The sequence below is a fragment of the Vidua macroura genome, chromosome 5 (assembly GCF_024509145.1).
Source record: "Vidua macroura isolate BioBank_ID:100142 chromosome 5, ASM2450914v1, whole genome shotgun sequence".
Taxonomy (NCBI): domain Eukaryota; kingdom Metazoa; phylum Chordata; class Aves; order Passeriformes; family Viduidae; genus Vidua; species Vidua macroura.
In genome coordinates this window covers 1,527,501-1,550,905 of record NC_071575.1, presented here as the reverse complement: position 1 = coordinate 1,550,905, position 23,405 = coordinate 1,527,501, and positions in this window count along the sequence as shown.

Below are 23,405 nucleotides of genomic sequence, written 5' to 3'. Positions count from 1 at the left end.
AATAGAGTCAGGAAAGCTTCTTATCAGTTCTTATTTATAAGCTACAAATCAGGACGAAATTCACCCCAAAGTTGTAATTACTGCCCTTCAGCTAAATTATCCAGATTATACATGATGCACTAATATGTATTTCCCATGTCACACCTATTAACAATGATCATCACACAGAATAGCTACTTTGCATACAATAACATTTGCAAACCTTGCCTGCTTTCAAACACAACAGACTCAGTTTGGAACTCAGACTCAGATATTGGAATATCTCAATTTAATAGCAGAGTGCTACAGTCACTAAGACCTTAAAAACTAAAGCAGGCATAGAATAAATGTGTACAACTACAACTGAGAACAGTAGGAGGTAATTCCACTTTCTCACTTCTGAACTGTGCAAACTACTCTGAGGAATGTTAAGTCTTGCATAGCACTTTATCATAAATAATTACAGCTTAACTACACTTGGCAAATAAACTCACAAAGCATTTGCTATAAAGCAAAAGATCTTATTTTGAAATTTTTGCTTATTCACCAGATAATTTCAAAACCCCCAGCAACTTGCCATGCACTCCTTAACAGTTTTTGTAGAGCAACGTGGGGTTTCCATAACAAAAAGGTTAAAATTATGTGAAATGTAACACAAATCATTGTTAGAGCTCTCTCACTTGGAAACAACTTGACTTAAAAGGCTTCTCTTTAACCAAATATCAAATATTTGGAATCTGACAACACATTTTGCAGGTTTTAGACTGATACAGTTGGAAACAGCAGTAGTGCTGGCATCTCTGATGAGTTTTGTAGGAAGAATTAATCAATTTGCCAGCAGAGTTGTTGAGAAAAATATTTTTTCTGTTTCAGTATAAGTTCCTCCAACTTTGTCACTCAGTTCAAGAAAAGATCTCAGCATTGCTTGCAGAGCTTGTAGAGATTTGAAAAAGAAAACAAGTTAGACTTACAAACACCTGATGAGTAAATCTTCCATACACTAGTAGCTATGGGATGATATTTTGTGCATTTCAGACCAATGATGATACTTTCCATCTCTCTCATTTTGAGTGTAGTGCCTCTCTTTATCATGCCATATATTGCTGCTGCTTCAAATGATTAATTCACCAGAACACCTCATCCAGAAAGCCATTTTCTTTTTCAGCCTGTGATGCCTACACCCTGCACATAGCCACTGTGAAGTCAGTGTGCTGTGTCTGGGCTGGTAAAGATCTTTCACTACTGAATCAGTGCATTAGAATATGGTCTGTAATAGTTGCTGCAAAAGGCAGCAAAGAAAACAAAATAAATCTTAACTTTTAGGTTCTGTACCATTTGTGCACTGCTCTACTGTGGCCTTATCCCTGAATTACAATGCAATTGAGATAAACCCTGCACCTGTGTTTGGGGAGGAAACTGATGTCCATTTGTTGCTAACCAAATAATCAAGATGTCAGAGAAAGAAATCTGCCACAGAAGTATTGCAGAGAGAAGAAATCTGTGTTTGGACCAACGCTGAAGTATTACAGGAGTCTGACCTTCCTGCTGTCTCCATCTTCATCTGTGTTTTTGTGCAGCTTAGATTGCCTAGCAAGGAAAGGCTGTATTGGTTTGTCAGAGGAATTGTATGGCTCAGATGTATTTCAGGAGGATGAATTCATCTGGATTAAAAAGATAGATTAGACTGCAGAACTCCAGATCTCCTTGTGAGTATATGCCATAATGGAAAAGTACCAGATCAGTATCTATTTTGGTATTTCTTGTCTAAAGAAGTAAAAAAAAAAAAAAAAAAAGTAAAATTCTTGTATTATTGTAGAAATGCTGAAATTTCCCACAGAAATGGAAATACCAGAACATCTAAGGGGCCTTAATACTGGTGCTTGACAGATAGAAATTATGCTGAGAGTTCCTTGAGACAGATTCTATTTGCAAGCTAAGTCTGTCTGCACATACAAGCTCAAATAGAGTTTTGAGATCTTTAAGGTATTGTTCTAAAGCATCTATCCTAGATCACACATGACATGCTCTAGATGGTCTAGCTAATATATAAACAAAAGATAAAAGGAGCTCTCCTATCTCCTTCACAAAAAAAAAAATCTCTAAATTGTTTCTTCGTAAGACTGTTCATTCTGCTTCCATTAGAAATTTAATTTATTGTGAATAATAGGTTTTCATTCTAACTCCTTAGATGCTGATGCATTGCAGCTATCCCAGTCTGAAGTGCAGCTCCTAATTCCACTTTCTGTGCAAATTCAAAACAACCGATAGATGAAGTATGCAGCCACATCAGCAACTGAAAGGCAAAGCACAGTTCTGGAGACCAGCTGACCATTCTGTCTGTGACCTGTCTGTTCAGGAGCCAGCTAACATAAAATCACCTCAGTCCACATCTCCAACCCCAAAACTGCCTGTGGCACCATTTCTGATAGCACAGCAGGGAGAGTGTCTGGCAAGAATCAAATTTTTCTTGTTGGGGTGGATATGAGCTGGGTAAAAGCAAGTACACAGTCTTGTCTTCTTTAACAGAATATTCACAAAAATAAACACAAAACGTTGGGAAGCCATGGCACCAACTGGGCTCTTCTTTAGCAGAGGAAGAGGAAAAGTTTAGAAGCATTTCATCCACTTATGGATCAGATCTGTGTAGATGCCTTTTCCCTTACTTCACAAGTGCTTTCTTTTATTGAAACCAGACTTTACGTAATAATAGAAGCTGTGAGGTGCACAATAATCAATAACAATTACGAGGTAGATTTGCAAACCCCTGCAAACTCATCAAAACTCAGAAACCCAAAGAACCACAAATTATAAGAAAACACACGGAAAAAGTATATACTTCACAGAGTGAGCTGGCACACTGCAAAGACAATAGCAAACACAGAAACTAAACCAAATTTGTGTGACAAGATAAATTGTGGAAGATAAGAAACTCTTTACAACTGTATCCCTTCAACTTTTTACTCCATAATAGGTGAGTTATAGCTGGCAATTCAGCTGTATTTTATGCTACAATTACACATGAACAAGTCCTACTTCAAATTTATATGCATTGGCCCCAAGTTTAAGTATTCAAAAAGCTCTCAGCAGCCACAGATTACAAAAAAAAAAAAAAAAAAAAAAAAAAGTGTCTTTTCTGAAAAGCAAGTCACCTCTTCAAATAGCTAAATGTGGTTATGTCTGTCTGGCTTTCACTATTCATCTCAAAAATATGTATTTGTCGCTGACAAAATATTTTTGCATGAAAGACAATATTGTTGGAGCCAAGTTCTGTAGTTGAGGTAAAACATGGAAAGTGTTAAACGCCAATATTCACTGAGCTTCCTTGCCAAAAATGACACCCTGGAACAGGTGTTTAACAATAGAACAACGATGTCTTTCATCAAAAAGGGGTTTCAGAGGCACAAGTTACTGTATTGCTTGAATCATGTTTCAGAGCCCTAACGTTTCCTAGATCTGTGGTTTTAGGGAACTGGTCTTAGGAAAAAGAGGGAGCATATTCCTCAGCCAAGGTCATACTAAAAAAAAAAAAAAGGTTGTGAAACTGGCTTGTGAAGATCAGTTTCCAGACTTCAAGCAAGTTTCTCTATTTCTCCTAACATGAATATTCCACTTATGTCTATAAAGCATTATCAATAGAAGTATTAAGATCTTCACTGATATAAAGAATCAGAAAATGCATGGGTTTACTCCATTTACAGAGATAGTAGGTGATTTTTTTCTAATCCAACAGAAAGGAGAAATTGCAACTCTATGTATTAAAAGGACAAAATGCTATATATAATAATATAAAGGTATTGTCAAGTAAATATTAGGCCTTGACTGCAGAAGCAGATTGTGCAATTCCTCAATATTGTAATTGCCAGCCTTATTTTTTTATGCCTGAGTAAAAGACTGCATCTTTGGGAAATTTACAATTTGCACTATTTATCGAGACAGTTCCAATTCCTTTTTTATTTGTTTTCCAAAAGTACCTATTTTTTACCTGTGCTGACCAGTGCAAAATCAGGCCCACTAATGTTTATAAAATACCACATTATTGTTAGATATCGAATCCAAATGCAAGCACTGCAGCTTCTAACAGATAGGAGCTTGATGGGATCTGTCTGAAGATTGCACGTGCCCAGATTGTCTCTGCACCTACTCTGGTAACAGCCCTTGACACAGAAGACAAAGAGCTCAGCATTCTGTAAAACTTTCCCAAGCTTTGAAATTTTAACAAGAGCATAAAAAGATCTCTCTTGCCTTTAATTTTCAGGTTTATTATGAGCTTAATAATTATAAACTCTGAGGAAATCCAGGCAGTTGCCCATTAACATTTAAGGTAGTGATGTGCTGCATAGATTGAACAAGTGAAAGATAGAATTGATGCAATTGGTTTTTTTTTTTCCAACAGTGCCTAGACCTAATGTTTTATCTGGTGCATAAATAGGATGCTAAATGATCAAGAAGGCTAAAGTGACTCTGGCAAACACAAGCAATCCTTCCCAGCTCTTTGGCAGTGTGATAAAATCGCTAGTACCTCTTGCAGTTCCGTAAAAACTTTTGTCAGTAAATCTGAAAATGCTCCATTAGGGTGGTAAATGTTAGATACAGAGAGACACATAAAAATCAGGGGGTTAGTGGCAGGTCTGGGAGTACGACCAAGAGCTGTAGAGCAGCACTCTGTCCTTGGGAAAGCTGCCTGAGGAATACACAGGGGTTCTGGACAGCAGAGACAAGCCCAGCAGAGATGGGCACGAGCCCAAGCCCTGTGCAGAACACACCTCCCGTGGCTGCAGGGGCTGTGGTGACACCCAGCAGTGTGGAGGGGACAGGCAGCAGTGCCTGGCACCTCAGCACAGCTGGAACCAAGGCAGGTCCTTGGTTTGCTGGCCCTGGCTGGGACAGGATTGGTGACTGGAGCTCCACCAGCATCAGCAAGGGGAAGGGAGAAGATTTCCTTCCAGCAGAATTCCTCCCACCAGGCTCCATTACTGCAGCACAATGTGAGGAAGGATGGGTGAATTGCTTTTTCATTGCTTAGCTGAGAGCAATTGCTCTTCTGACTATGTTAAAAAATGAATTTTCTTCTTAAAGATTCATAACCTTAAGAGGAAGTTGCTGTGCATGTGCTTTTCTGCTCTCTGTAAACAGCACACAACAGGCTCCTGTGTAAACCAGGACTCGAGATTTGGTCAAGGTCAGGAAAGGATGTACTGTACCTTAACTTTTTTCTTTAACAGATATATTATTCTATTAGATGGAAATAGTACCAGGGCAATTCACCCCCTCCTGGCTTTCCTATCTCTGTGTGAGCATCTTTGAGAAGTGGGATTAGAGAGAAACCTGCAGGCATATTAATAAATAAACTTCACATGCTGTTTGATATTAAGTAAACATACCACTAAATATTTCTCTAGGGGCTTGTGATCTCATAACCCATGGACTTCTAATTTGGTTACCTGTGACATGTGGTTCTTAGCCCCAGGGTTCCACAATGAATTAATTCTAAAACACTTTTTAAAGTTTAACATACTAAGATAAAATAAACATATGTTCTTTAAAAAAAAAACTTGCTTCACTTTTCTTTATAGGTAATAGGAAGTGCTACTATTAAAAATGAAAAAGTAAAAAAGGAAAGATAAGTGGGGATTCTCAGTCAGAGGGACACACATGATCCTGATATAAATTAAGAGGATAGAACCTATCCTGGAATAAGGGTTTGCCTCTGGATCAGAGAAATCTCCCTTCCCAGAAACCCTATCCTCTGTTGTTATAACAAAAAGAGTTCCATTTTAGGAAAACATGCATTTTTCCACATATTCATGTATACAAATATTCTCAGTCCTTTCTGTCTACCTGTTTGCCCATTCATCCCTCATTACAGAGGATGAAAATTTACTATTGAAGAATGGTTAATGAAAATACTTTTATAAACTTTTGGGGGTGAGGGATTTTTTTGGATTTTTTTTTTTTTCCCCTTTAAGAGCATCTTAATTTTGCAAGAACTGTCTCTGCCTGACATTGATCAGACAGCGTGGGCTGGATATTATCCAGACTACAACTTCCCATAGCGGGCAGTGGTCTGGAACTCTCACTATTTCAGATTTTTTCTTCCATATGACAAGAAGCTGTGTGGAATCCCAGGAAATGCAATTTATTTAGGCTACCAAGGGGAATGGAATGCGAGACATCACCAATCAGGAATTACAACTGAATCCTGAGAGTGCTGGCAACATCAGATTTTCTGAGTTTGGTTAGATTTTTCCACCTAGAGATTTTTTCTAAAACAGATAGATACTACAATTTCCCCATTCTGATCAATTTTGCTTCAGAGTTACCAAATTAGTTTATTCAAGCTCAGTCTTCAGTAGCTTCTTTCTCTGACAGAGCAGAAAATTATTTCAAACACTCTTTACAATCAATGCAATGCAAATATGGGGAAAAAAACCCACATATTTGCCTCAGTTTCAATTTAAGGTCATGACTGCAGAATTAACTGGAAAAGGCTTAGAAATAAATATTTTAACTTGGAACAAACTGATACAGTGAGCCCATCAACTTCATAAGACAAAAAGTGGGAACATGGATATCTACACTTGAGAAGAAAAATGGCAAAACAGGAATATCAAAATTATAGAGCTGGTAGTAAAAACTTAAATAACATTTTTCAATCAGGAGCAGGGTGTATAAAACAGGGTTGTTTGATCACAGGCCATCATTTTTACCTCCTCAAAAAGGATTTTTAGATTCATTTGAAGCTAAATGTGGGCTAAAAGTCATCACACCAAAAAAGTATTCAATTTCATTAAAAAAAATTAAACAAAAAAAAAAAAAAAAAAACCAAAAAAAACCCAAAAGCAAAAAAAAAAAAAACCCACACAAAAAATGAAAACAGAAACTCAACCAACTAAAACCAGTGGGTTTGGACTCAAAATACTTGGTTTTTATGCAGTTCATAATTTATTTCAAGACAATTGCTTCTGAGTATTTTATTTACTTTTGATCCCTTTTTATGAAGGAAGCTGGCCAATGTTCAACACCCCATGAAAACTGATTACTCTCATTGGAAAGAGACTTCAATAATCAAACTTTTAATGCAAGTCTTTGGAGCACCTTTGGATGAGGACACTGTAATGCAGCCTACATTTGGTTCTCTTCAGAATACATGGGGTGCTCCATGCTGCAAACCCTATGTTCTATATTTTTTCTTCCATTTTGGTGAGGCAAAGTGACAATTATCACAGTTTTTCAAACTGAAAGCTGAGGAAACAGACTTTGAGATAGCAAAGATCACACAGGACAGGCCAGGAATGGAAGGCAGATGCTTGATGAGCCCAGTGAATTAAGCAAGAGGCACTCCTGCTGCTTGAGAGAATGCTCCCCTATCTCAAGGTAATAAACCTTTTAACAGCACATGGATTACAATTTGGCTCTTTGTGAAGATGTGTTTTTCCCAAATTTAGGATTCAGATAGGGAAAGACTCCAAATACTTGACACATTGTATTCAGTTCCCTGTTTCTAATTTTTTGTAAGAAAACCATTCTCCACAAATGTAACTGGATTTTTTTGTAGAAAAGAAAACCTGCCTAGAGGTCTAATCATCATTTAGCTTTGCTCCTGAATTTCCCATTTCTCAAGATGGACAGTCTTCCCAAGATGAGAGAACCATGTCATATATCTCAATAGTTGATTATTTTCTACCTCAGCCTCATAAAGAAAGTTAAAAATTTCCTCAAAAAAAAAAAAAAAAAGATGAGATATAAATGTATACATGACAGAATCAATTTTTCTTTTGGCTAAAGGGCATAATATACAGCAGTGTGTCTCCTGCTGCTGAAGGGAAATTATTGTAACATCATTCTACTGTCCTGTGAATGAGAAGCATCGGAGAGCTTAAAGAAAGGGATAGTTAGCAGGGAGAGAGCAGGACAGACAGAACTGTACTTGCAGTGTGCACTGGAAGCAATTGGAAAACATGACAAATTTGGTAGATGCTTTTCAGGGCTTTCCTTGGAACACACCTTGCTCCTCTGTCATTTTGAGTTAAGCTAAAAATGAAATTCAGGCATTGACAGCCTATTTTAAAGGGAATTTGACCATAATAAAAGATATTAAAAAAAAAAAAAACCTAACAAAACCAACAAATAAAAGCACCTCATAACAAAACAAAGATCAGTAGTGTACTAATGAATTTCAAAACCAAACCAAACTTTGTTCTTTTTGGACATCGCTAACAAGCGGGTTTACTAACGACCCCTTTTGACCATTGCACTGCCCTCAGAGTTTTTCCAGAGACAATTCATAAGAAATAAAATCTAATGAATCTCCAAAGCTGTACTTTCTTGACTTATTACATTAGCAGGACCTCTCATCTGATTGGGAATTTTGAGAGAATCACAGAATTCATTAAAGCAATTTACTGTATAATGGTAGATGGCTAAGAGAGATCCCCACTAATGAGATGAACATTAATTAAATAAATTGTAGAATAGAACTTCACTGTTTAGCCAAGTTAAAAAGCCTTGCAAACAAGCCTGGCACTACAAGTCTGAATTCTGTTCAACCACATATTTTTCTCAAATGAAAGCACAGTTTTGTTTTTTTTTTTTAATTGTTGAATTATATATTGGAAATGGAGCTCCACGGGAATTGTCTTTAGTGTCAGCAGAGATCCAGTTCAACTACAAAGTGAGATGGCCCTCAAAAGAAAAAAAAAACAACCAAAAAACCAAACCAAAGTTTCAGAATGAGGTCTGCCTCCTGGAATCTGCAGGTTGATTTAATGACCCAAATAAAAGCAACTGCAACATTACAGAAGAAAATGTAAAGGGGAGGCTCACATCCAACTTTCAAAACACACCTTAGTTTTACATTATCATGTCCTTTTCCAATATCTTTTGCCTACTGCCTAAGCATCAACCATTTCTTTGGTATGACATAAGAGAAAATGATAAAAACATTATTTAATATCTGGTTTAGGTTTTACCAGATGAATCCCAAGGATGGTGTTAACTTCAAACTGATTCCATTTTTTTTTTTATTTTGTTTATATGAAACAACATGAGACGACAGCTTGGACAATATGAAAACTCAAGTTTTTTGTTCCATAGGGTCCATTTTACACTAAGCACCTGAAGGTGAAAAGAGCATACATCTATTAGAATGAGATTATAGAAGTCAGGGGTTTTTCCTTAGGCACCAGCATGAGGTTTAAAAAATACACACCTGCAAAAGTCACTCACAACCCAATGGTAGGTGGGTTTGAATGAGAAACAAGGCGGAACACTTGATTCTAAAATATTTCAGAAATATTTCCCTTGTTATTTCAGTTTTCAGAAACTGAAATAACAAAGGATAAAGGATGAACAGAATAGTCAAAACTGTAAAGTGTCCTAGACACACTCTCAACAAGGAGTTCCTTGGTAGAAATTAAATTAAATTCTGAAGTCCACAACATTTTGGAACCTGAGTCAACGTACACCACCCTTGATTTTCAACGTGCCTGATGGTATTATGCATGCTCCGACTCCTTCCCCAGCAAGTTTTACTCTCTCAAAAGCCTTCTCCTCTAGCCCAAAGAGGGGAAAAAGCAGCACTGCTCAATCCTGAAACTCTTCATTCTAATCAGTGCACAGGAAGTTCCTGTACAACAGCTGACAGCTGCTTGCTCTGAAATGTGTTTTAGGTAGGTCACCACACAGGAATATGTGTGAGGCCAGCCAGGTAGAGACTCACCCAGACTTCTGCTGACAGGGAGTGATTAAAAGAACAAAGTAATGAGGTATAGTCCTGGACTGGGTGTGATTTTGAAAACTGAACATCCTGTCTGTTCAATGGAAATAACATCAATGAATCAAGTGTAGATGAGTCAGGACAATAGTAAAAATAAACAGGTAAATAAGACAGTTTTCCATAAAAGGGCAAGTCAGCTCAAATCTTTTTCTCCGAAAGAACTCAAAATTTTCCATGAAATGTGCATAGAATTATGCCTAACTTTATCTCAGCCAAAAAAACACAATATTCTCTTGATCCTTAGAAAGAACTCCCTCCTCCATTTTTCCCCCCCAACATTTTTAGCTTAATAAAACTACTGTGAGAAGTTTCAGTAGAGAGGTTTTTTTTCTGACTATTATAGACACATGCATAGCAGGAGACATCTTAAAAGTTATCATGATCAGTCAATCATACAGAAAAAAAGTTTATTTACTGCATGTGTGCCACTAAGCTCCTCCAGAGTTCCTTCCACCAGAGGATTGAAACACCAAAGTTGTAAGAGGAACTTATTCTGACACTGCCTGTTCTTTGGATAAATAGAGGGCTCCAGAGTTGTCAATACAGCACTTTTGCTACCCACTCGATTCAGTGCAAAATAAATGAGGATATTTTCCTCTTGCAGCATGTATTAAATCCCATTAGCATTAATGAGAGTTACACGGGAGTTTGGCGGGGAGCGCACACAAAGTGCAGAGCAGACAGTTTCCAAATTCTCAGCCCTCCCTTATATCTTTCAGCCATCTTTTCTCTGTGAAAGCCTTGCCACACAAAGTCCAGAATAAAAAAAGGTAAATCAAATTCTCGTGCATGCGGTGTGTTGAGATGAAGAGTTGGGGAGGAGAGGGGGGAATCTGAGGGCCTGATGTGCAAATAATTCCTGTGCTTGCATTTAGCAAAGTGCTACCAGTTAAACTCCCAGACAGCACTAATACAGTAGGAAAGCTTTGAGTCGGCTGAGCAACTTTTCACGGCACACTGGTAAAATAATAAATTGTGCTATGACCGATAACATTCAATAATTTCTGATATATTGCTACAGCCACTTTTTCTACACTATAAAGCTCATATTTCTCTGTCATATTAGTCATTTCCATATTGCTCTTGGAGTTAGTAGGGAGAAGTACATCACGGTAGTAACAAAAGGAAGCCGACTTCCTTAAAATAATAATAAAAAAAAAAATAGAGACCGAAAAATAAAAAAGTCAGGATTTTTATTTTTTTTAACTTCCACAATACACCAGCTGGTGACTACAGGGGGAAAAAAAAAAAAAAAAAGTACAGCAGCTACTACAACATTGCTTCATTACAGGCCCAGCAGAGTAAGAGTCGTGGATCCATTTTGCCTTTTTCTTGCTTGATAATATCACTAAAGCATTAATGGAATCCTTACGCTCCATTGCTATGGTATGAATTTATCTACAGCGGATTCTTTATTGGTTTGAGTACAGATATGATATTTTTCTATACAGGGAGGTGGGGAAAAGGGGGTTCTCTGCATCTGTTAAAGAAAATATATTCCTTATTAATGGACTATTGGTGAAGAAAAAGCAAATTTTCATACAAAAATAAGATACTGATATTCAGGTTAAGTTACCCAAATGAGAAATTAATTTGCAGCTTAACTATTAGGCAAAACTTTGTTGACCTGGACTTAAGTTAAACTTCCAGTCTCTATTAAATCTAACAGAACACCAGGCATACATACTACTGTTGTTATGGCTGGAAAAAGTATCCTTATTTCAAGGGAATTAACCTTTCGAACTAGTTATTACCATAGGATGCCATTGTCCTCTTTTGATTACAACACTGCAAACATTTTCCAATTATTATCGACTTCAAGTTTTATTTATTACCATATAAAAATATGTGTTGAGTAGAGGGTAAGAAAGTCTTTCTTCCAAGTTTTTAAATCTTATTTTTGGCATACAGAAAAACTTATTAAAAAAAACCCACATTAGAATCATTATGCTCTTGGACACAGAGCTCTGGGGAGTGTTTCCATACATCAGGTGGAAAGGACAAGAGCTTAAATAATTTTTAGTGTTTCAAGAATTGCAAATTTCCAGTACATAGGAAAAAATTCAGTGACAGGGAACATTTTATTACTATCATACAGTCACCATCAGTTTTTCAGGTCCTAAGTAATTTACAGAGAAACCTATCTATGTTATTGCCTAAGGAAATGGCAAGAATTAGTGTCAGAGCAGAACTCAAAACACACAGAAACAAGCCAGTGCATGTAAATGCTCACTTCAGAGGGCTAAATCTGGAGGATGAGATCCTTTGGACCCATGAATAAAGCCTCAAATGTCATTGCAATGACTTGTGAAAACCACAGGTTAAAAATTCACAGGAGGTTGATTTATTCATCCAAAGGCTCGTCTGTATAAGATTCAAGACAGGCCTTTGGTGTAACTGCTGTGCACTGCCTGGCCTTTCCAAACTCACAGCTGTGGTTATGAAGAGTCAGGTGAGGAGGGGACACGAAGGAGGGGCAGGAAGGAGGATGCTCTCCCATGTTTGAGCACAGCTAACCCATTCCCATCTGCCTTACATCCTGCCTCAGGGATTTCTGGGGTTGGTGGCACACAGCTAATGCCTCACTTCAGCTTTTATATTTTTCAGGTTCTGCTCTGCTTTAGTGTGTGGGTCTCGGTTTCATATGAGGGGATGGTGAGCTCTCTGCACAGAGCAGGGAGACAAAACAATTCCTTCTCCAGCTGGGCACCAAGGACAAATGACCCAGATCTCAGGCCCAAGAGCACAAACAGCGTGGGCTGGAGAGAGAAAAACAAGCAGGATGGGAGTGCCTGGGCTAAAGCTGGAATGGGACAATGAACTGCAAGGTGCAAATGGAGCAGAGCTGATCCCAGTGAGAGCCCCCGGGAGCGCTCGTGCATTTTGGGACCATTTTGGGTTGTGCTGCTCAAGGTGGATCCTTTGAGGCCTCCTAATAAATCCCTGCTTTATTCTTTAGCTCTGTCCAGTCTCTGTTCTAGGTCAGCCCTCACAAGGCATCACAGGCATAGCAACAGAAGTCAGGGAGAACTGACTGCTGTTTGCATCCAGGGATCAACATCCCAGATCCTCAACGCCTTCAAGGCAGGGACAGGATTCTCTGACTCCCAGCACATCAGCACAAGCCACGTGCCAGTTTTACCTGACATGGTATCGCCAAGCAGAGACAGCTTTCAGGCCAGCTCCTGTGGCACCATGAAACATTCCTGGCTGAATGATTCATGAGAGCAGCCATGGCAACAACCACTGCTTGCCTCTGCTTTTCCAGATCTCTCCTGGTGACTGCAAGACGTGGAGTGAATAGTGACTTCCAGAGCAACACCTTTCTGGAACAGCCTTTTGCCCACAAAGCTGTGTCTGAGCTCCTGAAATAAGAACCAGCTGGCACTGGAGAATGGGACTGCAGAGACATTATGCCTGGAAACAGCTGCGGAACTTCAGCCCGATGTAAATATTTCCTTTGATGTCAAGGAAAGTCTGGAGCTTAATCTTGAGCTGTAACAACGGCAGCAGCATGAGAGCCATATGAGCTATGAGAAGTCCACAGCCCTGGCTATCCAATTGCTTGTCCTGGCTACCAGCTGCAGATCTCAATGGCTGGACTGCTGGAGTGGAGATGCAACCGCCCCTCTCACAGCTCACTGTTTTCCAGCTCTTGCCATTCCCTGGGAGAACGTGGTACTTTACATTTTTGCCCAAGTTTATTTGCCTATCTTGCAGTCTAACAGAGGGAGAAAGAATTTCTACAGTGTACAGCATGATGACCATCTAGACAGTTCATTTCTAAAATAAATATTTAAATTTCTACCTTGTGCTAAGCCACAATTGCCTACTGGCTTCTGCTCAAAATCTACCAGAGTAATAGGCATAACCCATTATTAGGTAGAGGCAGCTTAAAAGCCTCTATGAATACACCCCATCTAAATTAAATTCCTATGGGATGACCTGCACATATTCTTTGAGGAAAGAATAATGCTCACTTTGGGGATTTCCCTTCTACATCAGTTTCTGCTGCTTGATGTGGCTTGAATCTGTGGCAGAACTTGCCCAGGTTCCTTCTAGAAAATGAGCCAGAGAAGGGTTTCTTTGAATGGCAACACTGCCTTAAGAGTAGAAATTTTAAAATTCTAGAATTGACCAAAAATGCCCCATTTTTTTTTTCCTTTAAGTAGATGTGCTATGCAAAGAGAAAGGCTTGGATTGAAAGGAAAGAGGCAGCTTGGCTTAGACTGCTTTAAAAAAAGTGATAAAATAATCAGCAGCCAACTGTCATTTCTGGCCACAGAGTTTTCCTTCCTATGACCAGTCAGGCCAAAAGGCTGAGGAGATTGGCCAAGCTGTTAAAATTTCATGAGCAGTTGGAAGAGAACAGGCAGAGTTTTGGGAGCTTCAGAGAGGGCTTCTCCATTTTGCAAATTTAGAGTAATATCTATATTACAGATGTACTTTATATTTTAAAATTTTAGATCTTGTGCAGGCAAGTTAAAAATTAGCTGTATTTTTAATTCAGGTTTACAATGAATTTGAAGCACATTGGGAGTTAATGGTGTTAATAGCTTTGTGCAATGTGTTTCCTATCTATTACTTCAAGTCATTTTTTAAAAATACATTTGCAATGATAAAAATCACCATTCAGATTTACACTGATTAAAGAAAAGCCTTACTGATAACAAACTTGTACAGACAGTCCAAATTAATTGTTGGTTTGATTAAAATGCAGCATGTGTAGGATAACTATGAGCTCTTATGGTCACACTGTGATTCTCAAGCAACACAGATGTGATAAGTGCTCATTTTTAATCTGGTACAGTTTGCATGGGCACCAGCATCACGTTGGAAGAGAACACGTGTTTGAATAGATTAAGTAGCCAGCCACTGCCTCAGGAGTCCCAAAAACAGAGGTAGATGGTGCTCATTGTAGGGAACAAGAGAATAATGGGGAAAAAAAGGTGCTCTGGTACTGTCAGCCTTGTTCTTGCACCTGTCCAAGCAGCATTGTGACATCACTTTAATGTCTGCAGAGATGTAGCAAGTTAGAGGAAAGAGGAATAAGAGTTTGAAAATTAGTATGAGATTTTATGAGGTTTATATCCAACCTTTTTAGGAGAAAAATACCTTTAAGGACCTATAGGTAACTACTGTACTTAGAATATTCTGGATACATGTAGACATACAGCTGTATGAATAAAATAGTGCATGTTTCCATTATTAAAGACTATAATACAGTGTATAAGCAAGAGAGGACCAAATTAAAATTCCACTGGCATCTTCAATTCTAGCACTTCCATTATATATATTAACTAAATCAATTACTGCAATTACTGTAAATATAACAACTTATCACAATCTTGTAATTAAAAAAAATGGACTTCCAGGAGAAAAGCCTTGAATCATACGAGATTGTCAATAAAACACCCCTCAGCTGTGCAACTTCAGATAAATGAACTGTGGTTTGCCTTCTCCAAACAATTTCCCAAAGCACTTTTCTCTTTAAGTTCTTCTGCATGAGAGCAATCTCAAGGCTGCAACAAGCACTTCCTGAGCTCAGAAGAGCACTGGCACTGCTCATGGTACTGGAAGTTTTCTTTGTGTTGATGGCATTGTCAAGACTCACACATTCAGTGAAACACTGCTTGTTTTTCCCTTCAGTTCTCACAGTGATATCCTGCAACCACACTTCATGTCATCAACCCATGTCTAATGTGTTTTAGCATTATTTCTTCAGCCCTGCCCAGGGCAAAATCATTTCAAAACTCATTCTTTGCTTCCTTGTTTTTATACAGCCAATGCTTTTGCCAAACCCAAAATGTAATGTTAATGGCAATCTTGGTGTGGGGAACTGTGAGATACCCCCAACTTCTTCCTTAAAAGCTCGGTTCTGAGAGAGAGCTGGGTAGACAATAATAAACTGCTGCTAAGAGAAATTACTTCTGGGGGCTTTATGATAAGATTCCTTATGGGACAGTACTTGTGCAGTAACACAAAGCCAGTCCAATACCCTTTAATAATTTCATGTAAGAAAACAATAATTTCCTGGATCATGCATCGTGCACATCCACTTGCTAAGGGATGTGAAGAATAACACAACCAACAGAAGCAGAACAGAAAATTTCAGAAAGATTTCACCTGGCTGATGCTGAGATTAACACAATATACTTTACTCCTTATCTATAGATTTAAGCTATTCATCTATGTCTAATAGATAACCTAATAAATAAAAATAAACAAAACCAACCAAACAAGCTGTACAATACTTGCCCAAATTGAAGCCAAATAACACCTACATGGGTAAGATCTCAAACTGAAAATCTTTGGTTCAGCCAAATGGGACAAGTGCAACATACCCTGAAAATTTTGGCACTAGAAAGAGGATATTTCAGAAGCACAGCATGGCCCCCTGCTCACTACTTTATCATCCCACCAGCCCCACCCTTTTATTAATATTCATAGAAGATGTATAATGGCCTTATTTTCCCTTTAGAAAAAAAGCAACAGATGAAGAGATAAGAAAGAAGATATTCTGTTGGTCCTTTTGGGCCCAGCTTACAAAGAACAATCCTTGTCAGCTGCTCTCCCTCTTTTCTAGTGCAAATCTCTGTGAGTGCTATAGAGCCATCAGAAACAAAAATAGTACAAGAAGTCATCAAACATTTGGCCATGAAGCATTGCAGCACCAAGAGACTGTTGTCTTACATTTTCAGCTTCTACTCATATTTTTAGCAGCTTTCAGAATAAAAGGAGAACATTGCCAATGCTGCAACAGTTAAAAAAAAAAAAAAAAAAAAGAAGAAAACAGACTAGACAAACAATAACTATTTCAGCAGAGTGAAAAAGATATTTTTTTTTTTAAAATTCAAAGGCAGAATTTGAGAGGTGGAGCAATTTCTCTCCTGCTTTCTGAGTCCATCAGAAGAAACAAGCAGCCAGGGTGAACGTGTAGTTGGGAATCCTGTTCACTAATAATTATTACCTGGGTACCAAAATATTTACAATCAAGATTCTTGTTCCCTAGGAATCCTTAATTGATTCCAGATTTCTAATTCATCTGAAAGATGTAACCTAAGGAAGCAAACTGGTAAGAAACGCAAACACCCAATGAGGAGCAGCTCTAACAGGTAAGGATAGGGGTTCAGCTACATCAAATATGCTAATGCAGTCACTGCATGAAAAAAATGTTCTACTCAAACAGTTTGTGTGGTACTACCAACTTTTTTGTTTTTTGTTTTTTATCATTTTTTTTTCTGTTTGGAGTCAGGGGCTTTTTTTTTGTTTTTTTTTTTTTTTTTGTTTTTTTTGTTTTTGTTTTGGGGTTTTTTGCCAACAGGTGCTGACAACTAAAACATCAGTGGCCAAAAGAAGCAGAGTTTCTAAAGAGGAAATAAGAAAAAAAAAATGGGAATAAAAAAAACTTATTACATACTAAAAGCCAGAAGGTTAGGAGCCAAGCAGCTTTGTGATGCTTTTACCTTAAAGACCAGAATGGGAGTTACACTTTAGGTCTCAGGTGAAATGAGTTTGACAGATTAGGTCTGATTACCAGCTGTCAGTGAACTACATCAAAACACAGCACACACATACACAGCTTACTACAACTAACTGTGCTCTGCTCCTGACAATTTCCCTCTGGAGCAGGCACGAAGATAAATGAAGTGCTGTCCCCAGGGACAGGTGTCCCTCAATGAGGCAAAACAATACACGCTCAAACACGCCGCGGTGACGCTGCTCCTCTTGACTGCTACAAACAGAACCAGAAGCCTCTGTTTCCCAGGAGTTCAGTGTGGGCACTACACAAGCCAGAGCATTACTAGAGCAGGGGATGAAAGGCCTAGAAACCCGAAAATCCTAGAAATTTTTTGTTAATAGAAAAAAAAAAAAAAAAATTAAAGTCTTCACACTTTTCTCAGAGGGGGGATTCTTGTCTCTCTTCTGTCTGTTGCCTTGTCCTGACTCCTGACTGTTCTTCAACAAAAGGCAGCATTTCTTGTGAAAGTAAGGTATAAAGCACTTTCTGAAATGATGATTTATCTCACGTTCCCTGCTTTTCTTTCTATTGTTTTGTCTCTTTATCTTCCAATCCCCCCCCTTTCATCCTACTTTTGCTATTCACCACAATTTTCTGAAATGAAACCAAGCCTTAGCCACCCTACTGATGCTTGCCCTATCTCTCACTAGATCACACCAGGATATCCTGCAATTCCCTTGCTTAAAATTGATTCCATTAGGAACAATTCTCTCAGAAGTTTGCTGTTGAGCATATTTGCTAGTGGGTATTTTGAAAGAGTAACTACTTTAAACACAAAGCCATCAGTTCTGTAGTGTTTTTCAACTTGTCTTATCTAAATGACACTGCTTTGCATTCAAAGTGTAATCCATGATCAAAAAAGTCAAAAGCCACAGTAATGAAATTTAAAAAAACAGGATTTCTCTCTAAAACAAAGTATCACCTGCACAAACACCTCAGAGAATCCCCCAAGAAATCCCTAGGATCGCCGAAATGTTTCTTGAATGCCATTAACATCCAACACCTTCATACTTGCAAATAACCCGTTTCTGGATAAAAGGTAGAAAATTTTTTATGAACTGTGGAAGAAAAACACTATGAAGAGAAGGACAGCACATGCTTCATATCCATACTTGTACCTGTAGCTCGAAATTTGTAGCAGAGGTTTAGTAGCTGGGTGCCTTGCGAAAGTCATCCTTACAGCATTGTTTTCATTTCTCCCACCATTGTCTCAAGCAATGAACAGATGACCACAGAAGACAAAGAATTTACTCAAATCTGTCTGCAGACCCTGAGAAAGCACTCCTCAGTCTTAACCTCTTGCCAACACACAGCAAAATTACAATTACTCTGGATTCCAGCAGTGGAATGTTCCAGAGACGCTTCAGCCCATCTCTGTAATTCCCTCACACAAGGCTCTCCCCAAATTTCCTGCTTCTCTAAGATTTTTTTTTTTTTTTTGAGCTATATGCAGTTTTCATGGGTGAAAAAGAGCATCATTCTACAAGCCTACAAGCATGGCTCTCACTAGCCAGGGAGGGTGCAGAGTCCCCAGCTAGTTAGTAGCCTTTGCTGCCTCCTGAAGTACATTTCCCAAATGTAATTGTTTCAGAGCTTCCCAACAGGCTAACTATGGTTACACAGCTTTTGCAAATGAAACCCACAGGTTATGCAAACGAAGCCCTGCCTGTAGCTCAGTTCATTTCTGCTCACCCACAGACTAAAGCAGAGAGCTCTTCCCCCCCAGTGGCTCTGTTCATCTCCCGTTCTGAACAAATCGCTATGCAAACAGCCCCAGGGCAGCATTTTACCCTTTGCACCAAGAGAAGAGAGCAGAAGATGCCAGAGCTTGAAACAGACTGAAAGGCACACTTTACCAACACAACTATTAATATTTTGATCTAACAAGTGATATACCAAGTTTGATAACAAAAGGATGCATCACCACTTAAGATAACAGTACCTTTTAAATAGGCTACTCTACAGCACTATGGCTAAAATGCTTCCTGTTCAAGTAATCAACCAAGTCTTCAGTTCCCAAGCAGCGTCTTCTGCACCCCTCTTTTCATGTAATTAGCTAAATACTGAGTTTGAATCTTCCTATTAAGGACCATGCCATTACATATATTTTCCATTTATACAGAACAGCAACTCCTGTCTCGGACCACTTCCTGGTTTTTATCCTGTTTTTAGTTTGATCACATCTTCAGCCACCTCACCTTTCCTACTACACATCATGACACCCATCCTGCATTTTCACAATCTTTCATCAATTAGACTTTAAAAGACAGAATCCAGATGTTTGTGCCCAACATTTTCTTTGCCTTATTCCCAGCACTATTCCTGCATAGGTGAAGGTCTGATTTTGACTTTCATCCTCACACCATTACTCAGGGCACGTTCATTACTAAAGTTTCAAATTTGGCCTGATAATTTAAACAGGTGTTGGAAGCATAAAGCTGACCTCTAATTAATAATGAAAGCCAGAATTCTGGATGAGATAAGGACAGCATGAGTTTGGCAGCCCACGATGGATAAAGGCACCAGCAGAGCAAACACACTATGACAGGGTTCAGGATTAGCAGTGCAAGTGTTTTCTCAGCATTCAGTGACACAGGAGGTTACATTATCCAAAAAAGACACTATCCCAGACACACAGGTGGTGGTCACTGATATACACAACATATTTGGTCACTCTTAAACAGGAGTGACATCACACATCATCCTGCCAGTGTTATGGATATACAGATCAGCCCGAGTCTGAAGAATCATCTTGACTGGGACAAAAGGAGGGCTCTAAATGTTGTGCACACTCACATGTGAATTATTGAGTGCCTTCATTCAAAGCAGTCTCTTCAGGCACACAGCTTACAAGGGTGGGCTGGCAAATACAGGCAGGATACACAAAACTGCTGACCTAGAAAGCAGAGCTCCCTCCATGACTGTCGGTGGCAACAGTTTGAGAAGGAACCTTTGAAAAATTCCATTTGAGGACAACAGGACCTGGCAGCTGTCAGCCCTGGTAGTCAAGTCAGTGGGGAGAAAGGCTTGGCCAGCCATGTCAGACCCTTGCCAAGCTGTGTGGGGCTGAGGCTCCAGCCAAAGCTTTCAGCACACTGGACATAATTAATGCAGAAAAGGCCCTTTGCCCTGCAGCAGCCCGAGAGGGGCTGACAGGGAAGCACTGATATTGCCCTAATTTCATTCCTGGTTTATTTAGTTCCATGCATTATGAAATTAGGTACTTGCAAGAGCACAAGACATAAAATATATTATTTCAATTTTTGCAGGAAAGACCCCAAAGCATTTGTTTGTTGATAATAACTAATTGTAAAAATGTGTACAACCTTCACTGAGCCTTTTTCTTTTCCACTGTTCAAATACCATTATATTCTGGAGACTGACACGAGAGAGTCCTTCAATAGAAGATCAGAAATTGGTGTTGCAACAAAAATCCTGCCTTTTTAGGCATGTCTTCAGCAGCTGTAGGAACATGCATGCTGTGGTAAGATGCTCTGTCAGTGGGTAATCACATTTTAGCTTAAGCAGCTAGTTAGGAATGCAAGTATCCTATGTAGGTGAAGGTATACAGGTAAAGCCATGGATATCTTTTTCATTGAATGATTAAGAATGGAAGCCTACCTGAAAAGGTCCCAGTTATTCTCAGAAGAAACCATCCCCTCTCAGCTTACTATGCAGAAAGCTTATCTCCAAGTCCCCTGCAACCTAGAATCTCACCTAGACAAAGTTATTTAAAATCTAGACAAATCTATCTCCCTTTGCAGGCAAGGAGGAGAGAGAGACTCCAGGATGCACCTGTGTACTCATACCTACTGTGCACCAGTTCATCTCTTTGGAAACCAAAGGAATTCAGATAATTCACTTAATTTAGACACACAAGTCTTGAGCTCGAGACATTAGGCAGAACTAACCCCAGGCTCACCACTTCATGGGATGAATCTCTTGACTCCTCTATACACTTGAGCTTTTCTTGGCTGACCATAAAGGTATGCTGCAAAGAATCCAATCAGTTTTTGTCTCTTTCAGAAATGCACTGCCAGCGTTCTCCCCCTTCCCGTGCATGCTTTCCTCAGCCCTCCCTGCAGTGAGATGCCAGCATTGGCTCAGCCTCTGCCAAACAGCCCAGCTACAGCTCTGCTGCCGTGGTGGAAGTCTTGGCCTGTCTCCTGCATTCTTCCCAGGCATCCATGTAGGAGACTTAGAATGGATGCTGGGGATTAGATGCCCATAATGTCCAAAAGGACAGAGCAGAAAGGAAGGGATTAATGCAACTGACCACATCACACCAGGGCAGGCCGAAAATATTCATCCCAACAGAGAAAACCAGGAGCAGCAGAGTGTGGGTGATTTGTGCCTAAGCAGCAGCTCAGCATAAGTGATCTAAATCACAATGATTTAGATGTTCGTGGTATCTAATCTCACGTTGTGCTGAGGACATTGCAGTGCAACTCTGAGCATCCAACTCTAATTTAGCCACAGTTGTACACATTAACTTCTCTAAAACACTGCCTCTGTTCTCCTGCTGCCAAGCCTTGTGTCCCTTCCCAATACACCATTGTAAGAGGTTTTGTTTTTATTTTTTTTCTCTTTTTAAATCACAAATCAGATCCAACAGTCTGCTGAATCAAGGAACCCTCTTTAAAGAAGGCAATAGATTTTGAGCCTCTAGAGTATTTTGGCATCACATTTTCCAGCTTTCCTCCACAGTAACGAGGACCCCAAATATATATTAAAAAGAAAAAAAACAATAGGGCAAGAGAAAGAAAATTAGAGTGGGATCACTTGCCTCCAGCATCTGGCTCTTTAAGAAAAACATACATGACCACCATTTTTTCATTACCCCCCCACTCACATGATTCTTACCACCCTCTGTCAGCTGGAGGGTCTCACAGGATGACTGACAGAGCTCCCTGTCTGCCAAGCCTATTCGGGGCCACATAATTTTACCCTTTGATTATAAACACTGTTTTTATGTGAGGATGTGGGCACATGTACCAGGTCATCATTTCTTTGGGGAGGTTGTGAATTGCAAGCTGTAGTTAGCAACAAACTCTTCCTCATGTTCTGCCAGTAAGTAATGCTTAAATAGGAACAATATCAAAATGATAAATACAAGCCCTCTTTGCTTTGCTCTTTTCATGGTCTGGGTCTACACTTTATATCAAAAAGTACTGTGAAGTACTGTAGATAGTTCTAATAATGAAAACTAAAGCTATAGCTGCCTATGTGCTCATTATAACTTCTTATTTCAGTCATTTATAACTTTGCCAAAAACAATGCCTCAAGCTGGTTTAAAGGAGGAGGGGATCAGTAATTAAGTTAATCTGTTCCTGAGAGCATCAAGGAAAACTAGTCTTTAACATGATATTTAGAGAAAAGGAAAAAAAAATAAATAAATTCCAGTAATTTCTTTGAAGCATCCAAACATTTCACTGCTCCAAAGCTGACATTCGTAAGTTTGTAAAGGACTGTCCTAAAATAAAGCAAGTTTGTTCTTCACAAATTCACAAAGGCAAAAAACCCAAAACAAACCAAAAAAAAAATAAAACCACCCCAAAACCATCAAACAACCACCAAAAAATTTTCAAATTGTTTATAAAAAGGAAGGGTCACAGCCAGTGGGAGATACAATCCAGACATCTGTATTTTGTGTTAGCTCAGTTGCACTGAGCAAGGCCATCCCTAATTCCTCAGCAAAGGGAGCAAATTGGAGGAAGTAGGGGCGAGCTCGACAATGAAGTGCTTGAGGGGCAGTAATATTTTAAAACACAAGGTTCTGGAGTCCCTGTTCCTCTTTCCCAGCTGCTCTCTTTGCACACTGGAATGCAGCTTTGTGTAAATCCCAGCAAGTACAGGAGTACAGGACCCGCTGTGTCTGTTCTGGTCTCTGGGTGCGCCCCGGCACGCTGAGCTCCCCCTCCCTGCCAGGGCCAGGCTGTGGCAGCACCTCTCTGCTTTCCTGAGCACAAACCCCACACTCAGGAGGATGGGGAGAAGCTGCAGCACCCTGTCATCACGGCAGGCTGGGCCAACACGCCAAGAAAAGGGAGCAATGCACGTGGAACACACCTTCCCAGCGCTGCCATCGCTCCCACAGGCGCCCTGTCCTTGCTTTGGGGTTTGACTGCC